This window comes from Monodelphis domestica, chromosome 3 (assembly GCF_027887165.1).
Source record: "Monodelphis domestica isolate mMonDom1 chromosome 3, mMonDom1.pri, whole genome shotgun sequence".
NCBI classification, from domain to species: Eukaryota; Metazoa; Chordata; class Mammalia; order Didelphimorphia; family Didelphidae; genus Monodelphis; species Monodelphis domestica.
The window spans coordinates 33,780,489-33,796,805 of NC_077229.1; the positions used below are offsets into that span (position 1 = coordinate 33,780,489).

A 16,317-nucleotide genomic window follows, 5' to 3' on the forward strand; every position below is an offset into this window, starting at 1 on the left:
TCTCTCTCCCTTGCCACTAATTTCCTGTTTAGTTCCCTTCCCTTCCTTTGCAAGCTACTCATTTCCTTTTTTACTGATCAGACACTAACAGAACTTTAGAGCTGGCAGGGCCCTTTGAGGCCAACAAGCCCAGCCCCCTTCATTTTACAGTTGAAGGAACTCTGGACCAGAGAGGGGAAGGAATTTATTTAAATTCAGACAGAGAGTAGGTTTAGAATTTGAACTCATAGCTCATTATTCTCATCCCCCTCAGTGTTCAGTCAGTTGCCAAAATTTATCATTTCTGCCTCCATAATATCTCTGGCATGCATTTCTCCTCTACTTATCTAATAATCATTCTCACTCCAGCCCCCAGCACTTCTTTCCTGGACAGTTGTAATAGATGCCTAATTGGTCTGTCTCTCTTCTTGGGTTTTTCCCCACTTTAATTCATCCTCTGAACTGACACTGTGGAAATATAAGTTTGACTATGACACTATCTGCCCAAGAAGCTTCAGTGAGTTCCTGTTACCCCTAGGATAAAATGTCAAAAATAATAATAACAGCTAACATCTCTTAAGTACCTATTATGTTCTGGGAATTATGCTAAGTGCCTTATAATTATTATCCTTTTTTGATTCTCACAGAAACCCTGGGACAGTACATAGAACATAGTGGGTGCTTGTTAAATGCTGCTTGATATGACTGAATTGACTATAGTGATCATTTTATTGGAGACAATTACTTTTTCATCAGACCAAGCATATATCCCTCTCTCCTTCTGACCCTTCTCTCATATTTGGTGTATTCCCTGTTCTTCTGATTTTTTCTCTTCTTCCTCTCCACATCTTCCTCATTTCTCACCTTTCTCTTCTCTTCCCCCATTCTTTGTCAACCTTCTACAGATTTCCTTTATTCCTCCTTCTATTTTGTTCCTTTCCCATTGATTGATCTTCCATTAGAGGCACTTAATCCCCTTAAACTAACCCATAGAACAGTGGCTAGAAAGCCTTATTTGAGTCAGGGATTCAAATCTTGTCATTGGTACTTCTTGGCAATGTGGTCCTGGGTAAATTGCAACTGCTCAATGTTTTGGACAACTCTAAGCTATAGACAAACTTGCTATTCTCCATCTGAGGAGAGAGCTTTCACTCTGATAAAATGGCAGGTTCCAACTAAAACAAACAATCAAAAAACTAAGCCATGCCCTAGCATGGTCACCCAACCTTTGCTTGAAGGATTCCAGTAAGGAAGAACTCATTGTTTCACAAGGTAGCTCAGTTTTTAGAACATAGTAGGCTCTTAATAAATGTTCATTGGTTGATTGATAGTACATTTCACTCTTGGACATTGCTAATTGCCAATAAGTTTTTTTTCATGACATCAGACTTTGCCCTTCTATAACTTCCATTCACTGGGGCTAAGAACACAGTTCAAATTCGGCCTCAGCCACTACCTTGCTGTGTGACCCTGGGCAAGTCACTTGACCCCCATTGCCTAGCCCTTACCACTCTTCTGCCTTGGAGCCAATACACAGTATTGACTTCAAGACGGAAGGTAAGGGTTTAAAAAAAAAAGGGGGGGGCAGCTGGGTAGCTCAGTGGATTGAGAACCAGGCCTAGAGACAGGAGGTCCTAGGTTCAAATCTGGCCTCAACCACTTCCTAGTTGTGTGACCCTGGGCAAGTCACTTGACCCCCATTGCCTAGCCCTTACCACTCTTCTGCCTTGGAGCCAATACCACAGGACAGTTCTTCCCTTTTCTAGGCTAATCTTAACCAGTTTCTTAAGTATGGTTGGTCCACTTCCTTCCTCATCATCCCTGTCCTTCTTGTGCCACGCTCATACGTTAGTCATTGTTGGGAACATTCTGGTGTTGCCTACCTTCCTTTCTCCCTAAATACTGCAATCCATTTTTAGTGATCTCTTTTTCTCCTCTCCTCAATTTGATTTCCCTAGAGGTCACTTGCCTTCTCCCTTAAAAGAACAAACACAGAACCAAAAAATCTTTCCATGACACAGTATAATTTCCCTTTGTTTTCCTCCTGTGGTCACTATAAAGCTCAGATCCTAAGGTCAACTTAATTTGGCTCAAAGAATAAGGTTCTTTTGGCAGCTGGGCTCCTATCCAAGCCTGTGGAACCTTGACTCAGAGACTAAGAAAAAGAGTTTCATATTCCTCAGGGCACTTTAGCCTCTAAGAGGAAGCAGGGGTATGGAAACTGCAGAGACTAGTGTGCTCCCCACTTGACTTTATCCTCTTCCCTAACATTTTCTCTCATTTTCCTCTTATCTCTTTAACCTCAGAATTGCCTAGAATGTTAGAGTTGGAAGAGAAAAAGAGAATGTGAGCTCCTTAAAGCAGAGATTATTCCATTCTTGTTTTTGTATTCTCAGTGATTAGTATAGTGCCCAGCACATAGTAGGTGCTTAATAAATGTTTGTTGATTGACTGCATCTTAGAGTTCATATAGTTCAACCATTTTATTTCCTTTAATCCTACCTAGTTAAGCTCCAATATATTTTGCACCAATTAGCTAACATTTATTAAACACCTACTATGTGCTTAAGCACTAGGGATGCAAATATAAAGAATGAAACAATCCATATTCTTGAGGAACTTACATTCTAATGGAGGGGGTGGGCACATATATAAATACTTACAGAATTAATATAAAGAAATAAAAATAAATACAAAGTAATCACTGCTACTAATAGTAGCTAGCTCTACAAATATTATCTCACATTATCTTCACAAACAACTCTAGAGGGTAGGCACCATTATTATTATTTTTAAGCCCCTACCTTCTATTTTGAATCAATAATGTGTATTGTTTCCAAGGCAGAAAAGTGGTAAGGGCTAGACAATATGGGTAAAGCCCAGAGTCACACAGCTAGGAAGTATCTGATGTCTGATTTGAACTCAGGACCTCCCATCTCTAGGGCTAGCTTTCTGTCCATGGAGCTACTTAGCTGCCCCCATCTGAGTTCCTTTATAGTTCTGAGATTTGGGTTTCCCCAATGGACAGAAAGATGATTTGAGAGCTATAACTAGCAATTTTTGTTCCTAGGGCAAGTAGTCCTAAAAATACTGGGCAAGTCCATTGAAATACTCTTCTTTCTTTCTCTTATGACCCCAGGAAAGCCCTAAGAATCTCAAATTCCTTTTGTAATTCACCATGTGAAAATAACACAAGAAGTAATCAAGGCAACCTCATTTGGGAGGCGGAGAGGGAAGGACTAGTTGCTATACTGGCTTCTGCAGATGGAATATGCGTGTTAAATTTTTTGTACCCTCTAAATTTCCATGCTCTGGGGGCAGTACTCCTTTTGTTCCACCCCAGTTATACCTCTAGATGGCTTTAGTGGTAAGGGATTAATAAGGGAACTAGTTTGCTCTTTACTTCTGGAATTCATGTAAATGTGCAGAAACTTCAACATACATACACTCCTCTAGTAACATCTGGAAGGACTTAGAAACAAGGGAAAAAAACAGACACTAAAAATAGGAGAGAATCAAATGATGTTTCTATTGCCTTCCATTTTCTGCTTTGAATGGATGCAGCTAGATTCTCCCTTCTATATTTTCCCTTTTATGTAGATCCAGTCTTCGTGCTAATAAGCAATTGTCTTGATTATTGTGGGTTTTGTATCTCAATATTCCAAATGTTTTGTGGCTAGGGGAGATGCTGGTCACCTCACCAGGCAAGGTAATACTTGGCAATGAATAGGCACACCTACTTTTGGGATGTTGCCAAGCTGATTTTCTCTACTTTGGATTGTGCATTAGTTTCTCCAGGCTTCTAAGATTTTCAGAATTGAAGGGCTGAGTTCTATAGTCTTCATAGTAGTAGAGAAATGGTACCCTGAACCTCCTTCTCTTGATTTTCCTCTCTCAGGTTAGTGGCCTGAATTTTCTAGCTGGTTGGCTAAAATTAGCCTTAGAGGTTGCTGTTATGGCAAAAAAATAACTTTTTCTCTGTATCATACTAATCCAATCAATTGTAATTCTTATGAAACTGTGACTCCTTTTATCTAGAAATTATTTCACCTATATTTTTAGCTTTAATTTTATTCAAATAGAATGGAGAGTTTGTTAAATTTTTGTAAAACATATCTTAATCATACACTAAAATAATATAGTAATATGTATAGTTGATACCCCTATAATTTTCATATTTATAAGATGAATATCAGCCCCTAAAAAAGAGAGACTGTCTCTATTATATTTGTATTTTCAGTAGACAGTACAGTACCTGGAATGAGGACTTGATAAATGTTTTTCCTTCCTTTTATTCATTTATTTTGAAAACACTAACAACAATAATAATATCATTAATGTGATAGGTGGACTTGTTTTTTAGCACTAAATATCTCAGAACTTGAAGACATCACTAACATTGCTACTCCTACCACTGTTTCAGTTATTGGACTGAGCTCAATGCTTTATTTTTACAAATGATACAGCTGAAAACCCTGTTTCATTTAAATAAAATGTCATGAAAGCAAAAAAAAAATTGTCTTGTGTACTTTGCTAAACCAGAGAGCTTTTTATTTATCTATAGTCAAATATAAGATTTTCAGGTTCAAATACCCATTTCAAAGTATTATTGTGAGATAAATTTACTAACCATTCTTGTTCAGTGGAATAAGATGAAACATATCATATTTGCCTGTGGCAAATGGGTTTCTTATCCATTCATTTTGAGAAATAGCTATAGATCTTTAAAATAAAATGAAAATTGCTCCTGGAGTATGGTCAAATGATTAATAAGCAGCTTCTTACTTTCTTCTGTTTCATTAGTAAGGCCAGTTTTCCCTAAATTTGGAAATAGAGCAGAAACTTCATTTTGTACATTTATAGGCAGAACTTAAACTTTTTCCTAAATGCTACCATTTTCTCTTTTTGGATGAGGATGGATTGAGAATCTAACAATGAATTGTTTAAAATGAACATTAAAAAATCCACCAAAGATATTAATTTGCTTCCTCTTTAATAGTATCCTAATGGAAATGTCTTTTTTCTTTTGGAGGGGTTCAAAAATCCTTTTAAAGCATTTTGACACAAAGAAACCAACATATTTCATGAGAATATAGATTTACTCTATGCTCTGTCCATATATTATTATCCAATTTTGAAAAGATCTCTTCTTTTGCTGTACCCTTTTGTCATCGTTGATTACTCTTGCTACTACTGGTAAAAACTGTAATACCTCACTTAACATTTCTTAGTAGACTTCTGCCTTAATTACATGATGTATCTAAATTGCAAAAGCAGCACAATACTACGGATAACCCAGATCAAGTTGCATACCATTTCCAGGAGTAGAGAATGAAGGAAAGGAGAGAATTTGAATCTCATAATTTTGGAAAACATACCTTGAAAATTGTTATTACATATAATTGGGAAAATCAGTATCTTTGAATAAAAATAAATAAATAAATTGAACAAGAGGCCACATTTTAAATTTGTAAATAAGTGATATTGTAACTTGGAACACTTAAAAATGAAAACTAATCTTCTAAACCTTCATTTTGTCCTGATGCCGATTGAACTCGATTAGGATAGAATCCATTATGACTACCTTGCTGCAGCACTTCATTTTAAAAAATCTGTTAAATTTCCATTCTCAATTCAAAACTTTCTTGATGTAGCATTATTACCAGTATGCTTGCAAAGTAACAAATGCAGCCTTATCACCAATATTCTTGCAAAGTAACAAATGCAGGATTATCTCCAGTATTCTTACAAAGTAACGAATGCAGGATTATCTATATTATTCTTGCAAAGTAAGAAATAAAAGATTATCACCATTATTATCACAAAGTAACAAATGTAGGATTATCTCTAGTATTCTTAAAAGTAAGAATTGCAAAATTATCATCAGTATTCTTACAAAGTAACTAATGCAGGATTATCACCAATATTTTAAAAAAGTAACATATGTAGGATTATCACCAATATTCTTGCCAAGTAACAAATGCAGGATTATCTCCAGTATTCTTACAAAGTAACGAATGCAGGATTATCTATATTATTCTTGCAAAGTAAGAAATAAAAGATTATCACCATTATTATCACAAAGTAACAAATGTAGGATTATCTCTAGTATTCTTAAAAGTAAGAATTGCAAAATTATCATCAATATTCTTACAAAGTAACTAATGCAGGATTATCACCAATATTTTAAAAAAGTAACATATGTAGGATTATCACCAATATTCTTGCCAAATAACAAATGCAGGATTATCTCCAGTGTTCTTACAAAGTAACAAATGCAGGATTATCACCAATGTGCTTGCATAGTAACAAATCTTCCCAGTTTCAACTGTGCCGGGTGTTCCAAAAGTCACATTGCATTTTTAAAACAGCTCCAAGACTTTTGGAACACCACCGTCCATGTAGTCCTATGAACATCTTTAATTACATTTGTTGCTCCAACCACTTGGAGTGCAAAATAGGAAAATTATAGTTTCTTAAATGATTCATTGCAAAGGTTTTTAAGACAAATGAGAAATTTTTCTTCCTGCCATGTTATCTTCAAAAAGAACTATCCAAATCTGTTTTTGCATAGCGTTTGCCAGACATATCTTCAACTATATCATTAGATGCAGGCAGCCTTAAAATTTCTTCTATAGAATAGGGTTTTTAAAAACAATTCTTTTGATGTCATAAATTGCTTTTACTTATTCAGAACATCTCATTTTCTCTATTTCACCAGTGTGAAGTTTAAGATGTCTTAATTGATTAGTTTCATATTATATGCAGCTAAAGCATTTGTACAAAGCCAACACAGTGGTCTTTCTTGACTATTATAATAATGTTTGTGAATCCCAATGATAACTATAGTGGATCATATTCTCTGGATTTGTATTTTTACTTTGTGTTTTTATAATTTTGTTATTTGAACTGTTTTATTTTTGTTTAGACTAGTGTCATTTGCATCAGTGGATTTTCTCTTCAAAAGTTATATATTTATTCATCATGAAATAATATAATTTCATTTTAAATAAATTATTTGATGATTAAATTTAATTGTTGAAAATTTAAAGTAATTTGATGTGAACATAGATTTAAAAATACATATATAGAATATCAAAGCCAAATTAATTATTAGGTATAGGTGATACCTAATAATTAGTGTTGCCAAATATTAGGTGATACCAATAATTAGGTAATAAAGGATGGCATTAGGGTAGGCAGGTAGCTCAGTGGATTGAGAATCATGCCTAGAGAAGGGAGGTCCTGGGTTCAAATCTGATCTCAGATACTTTCTAGCCAAGTCACTCAACCTTATTTTCTAGCTCTTACTATTCTTCTGCCTTGGAACCAATACACAGTATTGATTCTAAAATGGAAGTGAGGGTTTGAAAAATAAAGGATGGCATAGTTCCTTACTATGAATAGCATATACATAGAATAGTATTAGGTATACATAGATTAGTATATACATAATACTATACAAAGAAGAGTATTAGGCACGCTGAAATTCAGAATGAGCAAAAGACAGCAATAAATGCTAAGGAAAACAAAAATGTTTTTTTAAAGATGAAGGAAAAAATAGGATTGTTTTCCATGGTGAATGAGATGGTGATAACATGTAACTTTTTGACCGTAACAATTCTTTTTACTTTGTGTAATCAAATCTGTCATTTTTAACTCAAGTATTTTCTTTTTTATTATTCATTAGAAAATTCTTTTCTCCATAAAAAACAACAAAAAGAATGTTTCAAGTAATTGTCTAAAACTGTTATTGATTTATTTAAAAAATTTTAAGTTGGGTTTTAAAAGAAATTAGTTATTTTTAATTACCAAAAGGAATGAAATTGAAAGTTGTTCCCAAGCCTTAGTATCTTCTTTTATAAAATAGTGAGGCTGAGCTATCTGGCCTCTCAGGTCTCTTCTGGCTCTGAATCTATGATGCTGTTATATCATGGTAATTTTAACTCCCACAAAAACTTTGTTGAACTTTGCCTTTACAGCCTTCACATTCAAATGGAGTAAGTCACACAGTGGCATAACTTATCTGTGTCATGGACCTAAATTGATGGATGGTGTCAGTGGTGGAAAGCACCCCTGTTGGAATTTGACATGTGCCAACTCAAATTTGACCTCATTTGTGCTTACTGTGTTGAATAATCACTGCACTGCCTTCAGTGGCAGTCAGAGTGGTCGCCATATTAATTCTACTATCGCTTATGTTAATTTCAACCTTGTTTTGTAGGAAAAAAAGTGGACATTTGCCAGAGTTTTACTGGAGAAGAATCCAATGACATTGTCACCCTGGATAATTCACTTAAACTTCATTTCAGTTCACTTTCCCCTTCTGTAGAACATAGATGACCCACCTTTTGAAGAGGTTATGTACTGAGATGATATGTATAAAGTTCTTTGCAAACTTTAAAGCATCATTGAATATAAGCTGCTATTATGGTGATTTCATTTGGTCCTCACAACAATTTGGTAGGGGAGATGTTACAGACATTATTATCTTTATCTTACAGATGGGGAAAATGAGGCTTAGCACAGAGAAGTTGAATAACTTATTTGTTGTTGCATAGCCTGTATGTTTCTGAGACAGAATTCAAATCTAGGTCTTAAATCCAAATCCAGAGAATTCTGTCCACTATAACCACATGGTAACTGCTTGACACTTCAGGAACTTTGAGAAAACTATTTATTTCCTTGGGATCTCAGTTTCCTCATCTTTAAAACCAAGGCTTAGTTTTAAAAATAATATTTTATTTTCCCTTTTTATATGTAAAAACAATTTTTATAACATTTTGAAAAGTTTTGAATTCCAAATTCTCTCCCTTCTTCTTGCCCTCCTTTCCTCCCTTCCTCCTTGAGATGGTTAGCTATCTGATAGAGATTTTACACATGTAATCATAGAAAACGCCAGGTATAGAATGAAGAGCAAAGGTTCTTAACATGAGATCTATAGACCCCTAGGGACTCTGTGGATAGATTTCAGAGAATCTGTGAATTTGAATGGAAAAAATGGCATTTTATTTCAATATAATTAATTTCCTTTGTATTTAATTTTGTGCATTTAAGAACTTTTTTTTTAGGATCTGTAGGTTGTATCAGATTGCAAAAAGGGTTCATGAGACAAAAGGCTGAAGAACATCTGTTTTAGTGAAAGGGAGGGATATTGATGGGACTAGATGAGTAAGCCCCTCTCCAACAAGCCCAGTGGAGTGAGATAGGCAGTCTGAGAGGTTCTGACTGCACTTTCTGGTAGGGGAGGAGGAAAGAGACATCTGGGCCCAGCTATGACATCTCGGGGCTACCGGATTTGGGTTCTCTCTTCCTTCCTTCCTTCCTTCCTTCCTTCCTTCCTTCCTTCCTTCCTTCCTTCCTTCCTTCCTTCCTTCCTTCCTTCCTTCCTTCCTTCCTTCCTTCCTTCCTTCCTTCCTTCCTTCCTTCCTTCCTTCCTTCCTTCCTTCCTTCCTTCCTTCCTTCCTTCCTTCCTTCCTTCCTTCCTTCCTTCCTCCCTCCCTCCCTCCCTATCTCCCTTCCTTCCTTCCTTCCTTCCTTCCTTCCTTCCTTCCTTCCTTCCTTCCTTCCTTCCTTCCTTCCTTCCTTCCTTCCTTCCTTTCTCTCTCTCTTTCTCTCTTCTTTCCTTCCTTCCTTCCTTCCTTCCTCCCTTCCTTCCTTCCTTCCTTCCTTCCTTCCTTCCTTCCTTCCTTCCTTCCTTCCTTCCTTCCTTCCTTCCTTCCTTCCTTCCTTCCTTCCTTCCTTCCTTCCTTCCTTCCTTCCTTCCTTCCTTCCTTCCTTCCTTTCTCTCTCTCTTTCTCCCTTCCTTCCTTTTTTCTTTCCTTCTTTATTTTATTTTTATCTTAAAACATAAGTTTTTCCTTTGGTTACATGTAAAAACAATTTTTAACCCCGTTCTATAATTTTGTAAAGTGCGTGCGTGTGTGTGTGTGCATGTGTGTGTGTGTGTGTGTGTGTGTGTGTGTGTGTGTGTGTGTGTATGTGTGTGTGTGTAGGTAATGGGGGGAATCTAATAGAATCCAGGAGGAGGATACTTGAATTCTGTTCTCCAAAAAACCTCACTAACGTCTTATTCCTTTCGTGAGCTGAGGACAAGTTGTTTCATGCACTATATTAACGCCCTGGGTAGAGTGTGGGTCAGACTCTTCCCTGTTTCCCAAAGAGAAGGAGAACAAAAGAGATGCCTTTTCTTTGAGGTTTTCATTGAATTCCTTAGAGAGAAGTGCCATTAAATACTGAGTTATTAAAAACTGGGTATTTCTATTGGGCCTTTATTGTAGAGATGGGGAAGCTAAGCCCTGGGATAGAACACTTTGAAGAGTCAAGTCTCCATTAGTGGTTCCCTCTTTCTCCACTTTTCTGACCACTCTGACCCCATTTTTCTTGCCCATATGTCCATTCCTGTATCATTAGAATGTTAGCTTGGAGGAGGGATCTCAGAGATAATTGAATCTGATTTCCTTTCCTATGTCTGACTGCTTTCTGCAACATCTCCGACAGGGTGGGCTTGGGAAGGGCCATCCAGCTTCTTCTCTGAGATCTCCAGTGTTGGTGAAGATAGTGACTGACAAAGGCAGACCATTATGCTTTTAGATACCTCCTTTTATTAATTAGTTCTTTGTGATGAACCTAAATTTAGCTCCATGGAGCTTGTTCAAGTCAACGGTCCAGGTTCTACTCTTTGGAGTTATTCAAAAGAAATCTGATCCGACTTCCACATAACAGATATTAAGATATTTTAGAGATTAGGGAATGTGAGAGCTGGGAGGAGGCTTAGAACAGGGAATGTCAGAACCACCAGGAATCCTAGAGATTATGTTATATAGAGAAATCATTTTCCCAAAGTCATCCAGTGCAGTAGTAACAGAAGCCTTGTCCTCATCTCCTTGTTTTCCTTTAAAGCTCAGTTCCTTACTGACACTTTCTCTGACACTTTTTTCCTTTAAGAAGTTGACTTTCTCTCTCTCCTCAGTTTTACCTGGACTTTGCTTGTTTTTGAACCCACTTTATCCTTGTCCCTGGTAGAGTGTAAGCTCCTTGAGGGCAGGAGCTCTTCTGTTTTTGTCTCTACATCTCTAGTGCCTGGCACAGTGTCTTGCATACAGTTGGTATCTAATTAATGTTTACTGACCAAATATGGATTGATTCTGGGGGTTTTCATGGATGGGAAACTTGATACAAGTTAGTACTGTAATATGGAAGTCAAATGGACATATTGGACTTTATGAAGAGAAATTTTGGTTCTGTTGGCCTGATCTGGTTCTGACCAGACTACTTAGGAACATGGATATAAAACCTTTTAAAAAGACCTTAGAGATCATCTAATCCAGCCTCTTTATTTTACAGCAGAGGAAACAGAAGCCCAGAACTAGTAAATGATTTGCCTGAGATCACCTAGAAAGCAAGAGGAATAGTCAGAATTTGAATCCTGGTCCTCTGACTCCAAATCCAACATCTTCTCCCCTGCATCATTCTACTCCTTGTCTGGAATTCTGGGTGCCACATTTTAGGAAGGACATTATCAATAAATCTTGAGACTATAGTATATTGGACTGCCTTGGAACCAGAGAGACCTCTTTTCAAGTCCTACCTCTGATTAATGATGTCGGTGTGACCTTGAGCAAGTCACTTATTCTCTCAATGGAATAGACAGCTTTCTAGAACTACAAATTGCAGAGATGATGTTGACCTTTATTAGTAAAAGGAATTTCATCATCTGGGAGTTCCCTATTCCAGTGATATCTCAGATCCGGTTCCTAGCTTTTATCTTTAGCCACTAATTAGGTATAGAGCCTCTCAAGGAGGAAAATCAAGATGGTAGACATCCTTAAAAGCACACTATATGAAGACTGGTTGGGGAGAAGAGAAGACTTTTGAGATATGGCTTGCTGATGGGACATGAGAGCTGTTCTTGGGTATTTGAAGTGTATTGCAAGAGATATTGGATTTGCTGTGTTTGGCTTGAAAAGGCAGAAAAAAGGAGCAATGGGATCTAATACTTTTTTGAGCACACTTAGCATATATCCCCACTCCCTCCAAATCTCTTCCCCAGGGTAACAGCACCAGTTACTTCAAATTTTTCACTGAAACCACCAATTTCTTCTTCATAGTCCTGGTCACCATCCTCTAGATACATTCTCAAATTGCAATATCTCTTTTTAGACGTGGTTCCCAGGGAGCAGCTAGGTGGCTCAGTAGATAGAGGACCAGGTCTGGGTACAGGGGATCCTGGGTTCAAATCTGGCCTCAGACACTTCCTAGCTGTATGACCCTGGGCAAGTCACTTAACCCTAGTTGCCTAGTCCTTACCACTCTTCTACCTTGGAACCAAGGCACAGCATTGATTCTAAGATGGAAAGCAAGAGTTTTAAAAATAAATAAAAGTAAGTGACTAGTCTTTATGTCCAGTGACTAAACCAACTCCAAAGTCACCCAATTGGACATCCACATTCATCTTTTTTGACTATCGCCCCACTCTGTTTTCCTTCCTTATTAGATTCTAAGACTGAAAGTAAGGAATTTTAAAATTATTTATTTTTGGAAAGACATCAACAAATTTTATTGTGGTTGGGCTGTAGGGAGAGAAAGAAGTCAAAATTGAGTCCATAAATTTGAGACTCTGAAAGATGTGGTGGTATTTATAAAAATGGGCAATTAACTGGACAAGATGGGCTTCAGAAGGATATGATAAATTCAGTTTTAGACATGCTCGAAGGGTTTTTTTAAATAAAAGAAAACACAACCATTGGCAGATATTCTGTGGACCCAAGAAGCAGTCAATATAGTGTCATATAGGGGAGAGGATGCTAGTCTTGGATTCAGAAGACCTCTTTTTGGATTCATGTTACTACCTGTGTAACTTTGTTACTTCCTCAGTTTTCTCATCTGTAAAATGGAGGGAGTTGGATTGGAAAATCTCTAAGGTCCCTTCAAGCCTTCAGATGCTGTGATGTTGTTTTCTCCTCCCTAAGTAAGATTTAGATGCTGAGTAAACTATGCCACAGTTGACATGGCTGGAATAGAAGCTCGAAGGGACCCCATGCATGTAATCCGCGAAGGAGTGAGCTGGTCCCTACTCTGCTCACAGTGGAATCTGGATCAACTCTGGCTCTGTTTGCAGCGCAGTGATATTGGACAAAGCGCTGGACTTAGAGCCAGACAGATCTGGGTTCAAATCCCACCCTCTGCTGTTTACCAGCTGTGTGACCACAGGAGAGTCACTTAACGTGAGCCTCACCTTCCCCAGCTGGAAAGTCGCTGCAGTTCTAATCCCGGCACTACCTACCTCACAGGGCTGTTGTGAGGCTTCGATAAGGTCACAGATGTAAAATGTGCTTTGGATTCTTTACAGCTCTATTTAAATGTCAGTGATGATGATGGTCGATTGTTGTAAATGGGGTCGATCAGGGTGAAGCCTTGCCCTCCTTGAAGAACTCAACTTCTTGGTCTTACAGGGCATGGATCTTGGTCTGGAGACATCTTCCCCGGGGTTCCTCCCATGAAGGTGGGCAGGCTCAAAGGCGCCTTGCTGAGAGGGCACAGGGAACTCCACTGATTTGACAGGTTCCCGGTGCCTGGGGCTGTCTCTAAGATGGTTGGCAACTGAAAATAAAGATCTACTTCTCCCTTAATGGTCTTTAGGAATTGGGGGGTGGTGGTGGTGGCAGCTAGATGGTTCAGAGGATAGAAAGTCAAACCTGGAGCTGGAGGACCTGGGTTCAAATTTGGGCTGAGGTACTTCCTAGCTGTGGAACCCTAGGAAGTCTGTTAACCTCCACTGCCTAGCTCTTATCCCTCTTTTGCCTTGAAACGAATAGTTACTACCAATTCTGAGATGGAAGATAAATGTTTAAAAAAGAAGAAAGAAAGTGCCTTTTGAGAGCTTCCTGGGATTTCTCTTCATTATTTCCCTTTGACTTTTATTCAGTACAACAAAGTAGTTTTCTTTTTGATTTTCTCTCTCCTTTTTGGGATCAGCTAATGATAGATTGAAGCAGAAACACATGGCTATTCCTGGCTGTGTGACCCTGGGCAAGTCACTTAACCCTTATTTCCTAGCCTATACTGCTCTTCTGCCTTAGGACTGACACTTAATCTTTTTCCCCCTAAGACAGAAGGTAAAGTTGTTTTTGATTTTTTAAAAAGTGCATGTCTAAGGCAGATGAGATATACATATTTGCTTGGACCCATAGAGTAGTTTATATAATTGCAAAGCCCTCTGTGGAGAAGGGGGATGTTGAATTCTCTGGGCTGAATATCTCAGAATTTCTCTTTCTAGTGATAAAAGGCAGATTGAATGGGCAGCACCAGTTTGAGTTAACTCAAGAGTAAATCCCAGTTTGAGCATTCCTGAATTTCCGAGATCAGGCACTAGGCTCCTAGAGGGAGAATATTTTTCTCAACAATGTGCTTCTTGGAGAAGGAAAAGGATTTTCCATATAGCCCCTGCGGTTCCATCATGGTGGGGAAAGATCCGGACCCTGGCATCTTCCCTGCCAAATGCTAGTTCATGGAGAGGGCTTAGTCAGCAGCCTCTAAAATTTGTTTACTTTCCAGGGAGAGTTTAATGAGCTATTTGAGAGCTTTCTTAATTTCTATATCTGTTCGTAGGTTCCCATGAATCATTTGAATTATATACATTCTTCCATTCTTCCATGGGGGGGGGTAACATAAAGGCTGTTTGTTACATGTACTTGATATGCCTTTGGTACCCTGGATGCCTTTGTAGGAGTTGGGAACACTATTAGCTGCTTCTAGAGAAACCTAATTACCAGCTATACGATGAGGATATTTAGAGATTTTGCTAATTGGGCCAATGAGCTAAAGGTTGAAACTGACCCTTTGTGAACAAACCCCCAAGATCAGACTCAGTTCATGTAAATCTCATCTGTGGATTGTCCTTTAGCTGTGAGTGGCATTTTGATCTTGAGAAGCCAGTGGATTCTTTTGGTGGGCTAGAAACCTCTTAAAAGAGCCATGTAAGGGGGCAGCTAGGTAGCTCAGTGGATTGAGAGCCAGGCCTAGAGACGGGAGGTCCTAGGTTCAAATCCGGCCTCAGCCACTTCCTAGCTGTGTGACCCTGGGCAAGTCACTTGACCCCCATTGCCTACCCTTACCACTCTTCTGCCTTGGAGCCAATACACAGTATTGACTCCAAGACGGAAGGTAAGGGTTTTTTAAAAAAAAAAAAAGAGCCATGTATATACTGGCGTAGATCTTAGGTATGGCAGCAGGAAAGACAGAGGATGGGAATATCATTGAAAGAATGGATTTTTATCTTCTATTCTTCCTTCTTTTCCCAACCACTCTGAGGACCCGGGTTCAAAACCCAGTCTTTCTACTTATTACCCATAAGGGATTGGCAAATCACTTTAATTTGTGGCCTTATTTACATCCTCTGTAAAAGGAGGAGATTGAACTAGTTAGCCATTAAAATCCTTTTCAGCTACTATTTATTACCTTATTATTTTCTAATCACTTCTTTTTACAATAATTGTGCTTCATTAGATCAATTGATCTTGAACAGCTCTGTTTCAACATTCGGTGAATTCAGTTTAGATGGCCCTATTGGTGGTAGTGGGAGAAAGAGTAGCTCTCTCTACCTTCCACTTGATATGGTCCTTGGGGAGGACCTCAAGCTGAGCACTATTGGAGGGAAGGGATAGATTCCTCCACCTTCCACTTGATGTGACCCTTGGGGATGACCTCAAGCTGTGACTCCATCTATTAAAAAAACCTCTATAAAATCCCTGATGTGTGCAGCTTTTCTCAATTCGTTATAGATATGGTGGCTTCTGCAGGGATCTTTCCCCCACCAAAATCCCCCCCTCGTAGACAGGATATATGAATGCTAGTATAACTTTCATCACTAACTCACTGATTATCTTGGATTAGTCAGTTCCTGTCTCTGGGTCTCATTTTCCTCATTTGAAAAATGAAAGAGTTGGATTGGATGAGCCCTAAGGTTGTAGTCTACTCTGCTTTGTACTGTATTTTCACTTAATTAATGAATGTATGAACGAAATAATTCCCCAAACATTTACAGTTAACCCATCAGGACCTGGTTTTCTAGGGACTTGGGATCCAAAACCCTGAAGGAGATTATAATCTAAAAAACCCAGATATGTAACTTCCAAGATGGAGAGTGATGAAGCCAAAAATGAGACTCAGACAAAGATACGAGGAGGGTTGTGTTCACTTCTGGGCTCTCTGGTGAAGGAAAACCATTGATAAATTACAGTGTCCATTCATGAATCAGCCAAAGGAACTGAAGATGTTTATTTAGCCTGGTAGCCTTGTAAAATTTGAGGAGGGAGAGAACACTTTTAGCAAGGTGAG

General features: G+C 38.2%; 1 non-coding gene across 1 annotated transcript; it reads left to right on the plus strand.

Annotated features, from left to right (window-relative positions):
- Positions 1 to 13,082: 13,082 nt before the first annotated feature.
- MIR7290 (microRNA mir-7290) lies at positions 13,083 to 13,140 on the plus strand. The gene has a single exon (NR_127491.1). It is a non-coding gene; the product is annotated as a microRNA mir-7290 (primary transcript).
- Positions 13,141 to 16,317: the final 3,177 nt, after the last annotated feature.